The sequence below is a fragment of the Penaeus vannamei genome, chromosome 1, assembly GCF_042767895.1.
Source record: "Penaeus vannamei isolate JL-2024 chromosome 1, ASM4276789v1, whole genome shotgun sequence".
NCBI lineage: Eukaryota > Metazoa > Arthropoda > Malacostraca > Decapoda > Penaeidae > Penaeus > Penaeus vannamei.
The window spans coordinates 20,256,210-20,258,709 of record NC_091549.1 but is presented as its reverse complement, the minus strand read 5'-3'; the positions used below and the strand labels follow the sequence as shown (position 1 = coordinate 20,258,709).

At 41.1% G+C, this 2,500-nt stretch overlaps 1 protein-coding gene across 1 annotated transcript in view; it reads right to left on the bottom strand.

The window, feature by feature from the left end:
- Positions 1 to 2,500, bottom strand: part of LOC113823794 (glutamate receptor ionotropic, kainate 2-like) — a 102,997-nt gene that overhangs the window by 95,294 nt on the left and 5,203 nt on the right. The window lies entirely within an intron of this gene.

Below are 2,500 nucleotides of genomic sequence, written 5' to 3'. Positions count from 1 at the left end.
GGAAAGGACGCCGAGGATGGGGGGGGAAAGAAGAAAGAGAAAGAAGGAGAGAGAAATTAAAAATGTTGGAAGAGAAGCTAGACAGAGAGAAATATAAATAAAAAATAAATAAAAAATGCGACAAAAAAGAAATCCGTGATATATCTAAAAATTATGACGTAAAAGAGAGGAAACTAACAAAAGCGAAGAAGAAAAAGAAGAACACCGACGAATAGAAGAAGAGTCAGACAGAGAGAGAGAGAGAGAGAGAGAGAGAGAGAGAGAGAGGAGAGAGAGAGAGAGAGAGAGAGAGAGACATGAAGAGAGAGAGAGAGAGAGAGAGAGAAAGAGACAGAGAGACAGGGAAACAAGGAGAAAAGAGATAGAGAGGCAAACAGAGAGAGAAAGATACAAAGACAGAGACAGAGACAGAAACAAGTAAAGAAAGAGAGAGAGAGAGAGAATCGGAGAAAGAGGGTCAGAGACACAGAAACAGGGAGACGAATGAGAAGGAGAGAGAGAGAGAAAGAGAAAGAAAGAGACATAGAGACAGAAACAGGGAGAGAATGAAAGAGAGAGAGAACGAAACAAAAGAGAGAGAAAGAGAAGAGAGACAGACAAACAGAAATAGGAAAAGAGAGACACAGTCAGAAACAGGGAGAGAGAATGAGAAAGAAAGAGAAGGAGAGAGAGTCAGAGAGAAGGAGAGACAAAGAGATAGAGCAAGAGAGAGAAAGAGAGACATAAAGGCAGAAACAAGGAGAGAAAGAGAGAGAGCAAGAGACAAGAGACAGAGAGACAGATAGACAGAAACAGGGAGAGACAGATAGGCAGAAAACAGGGAGAGAAATACAGACAGAAACAGGGAGAGAAAGAGACACAGAGAGACAGATACAGGGAGAGAAAGAGAGAGACAGAGACACAGAAACAGGGAGAGAAAGAGAGACAGAGAGACAGAAACAGGGAGAGAAAGAGAGACAGAGAGACAGAAACAGGGAGAGAAAGAGAGACAGAGAGACAGAAACAGGGAGAGAAAGAGAGACAGAGACAGAAACAGGGAGAGAAAGAGAGAGAGCACGAGAAAGAGAACGAAAGGATGAGGAACAGAGAGACAGAAACACGGAGAGAAAGAGAGACAGAGAGACAGAAACAGGGGGAGAAAGAGAGAGAGAAAACGAAAGAATGAGGGACAGAGAGACCGAAACAGGAAGAGAAAGAGAAAGAGTAAGAGAGAGAAAGAGACAAGAGAAAGCTAGACAGAAAGACAGAAACAAGGAGAGAAAGAGAGAGAGAAAGAATGAGAGCAAGAGAGAAAGAGAGAGACAGAGACAGAAACAGAGAGAGAAGAAGAGAGAGAGAACGAGAATGAGAGCAAGAGAGAAAGAGAGAGACAGAGACAGAAACAGGGAGAGAAAGAGAGAGAGAAAGAGAGTGACAGAGAGACAGAAACAGTGAGAGAAAGAGAGAGAGAGAGAGACAGAAACAGAGAGAGAAAGAGAGATAGAAACAGAGAGAGCAAGAGAGAGAAAGAGACAAGAGAAAGAGAGAGACAGAAACGGAGAGAAGGAGACAGAGAGACAGAAACAAGGAGAGAAAGACAGAAATAGAGAGAAACAGGGAGAGAAAGAAAGAGAAAGAGACAGAAACAGGGAGAGAAAGAGAGAGAGCAAGAGAGAGAAAGAGACAAGAGAAAGAGAGACAGAAACGGAGAGAAAGAGAGACAGAGAGACAGAAACAGGGAGAGAAAGAGAGACAGAAAGAGAGAGAGAAAGAGAGAGAGCAAGAGAGAGAAAGAGACAAGAGACAGAGAGACAGAAACAGGGAGAGAAAGAGAGAGAGAGAGACAGAAACAGGGAGAGAAAGAGAGAGAGAGAGACAGAAACAGGGAGAGAAAGAGAGAGAGAGAGACAGAAACAGGGAGAGAAAGAGAGAGAGAGAGACAGAAACAGGGAGAGAAAGAGACAAGAGAAAGAGAGAGACAGAAACAGGGAGAGAAAGAGAGAGAAAGAGACAAGAGAAAGAGAGAGACAGACAGAAACAGGGAGAGCAAGAGAGAGAAAGAGACAAGAGAAAGAGAGAGAAAGAGACAGAAACAGGGAGAGAAAGAGAGCGGTGTCGCCAGATCCTGCCAGCGTGACTCGGGCAGGTGCCACGTCTGGGATTTCGCGTCTATCTTGGGACCGGTTTCCTTTGATCTTTTATGCGCTTTTATTACTTCTGTTTTTCTTTTTTCTTTTTTTTGCGTTTTTCTTTCGTTTGGATTTGTTTGTTTTCCTTTCTTCTATGGATTTTATTTTGTGTTTTCGTATGTTTTGTTTAAGAAAGTAGTTAGAGTTGCATGGTAATTGTTATATGTATATATATATATATATATATATATATATATATATATATATATATGTATGTATATATATATGTATGTATGTATGTATGTATGTATGTATGTATGTATGTATGTATGTATGTATGTATGTATGTATGTATGTATGTATGTATGTATGTATTAGATAGATAGACAGAT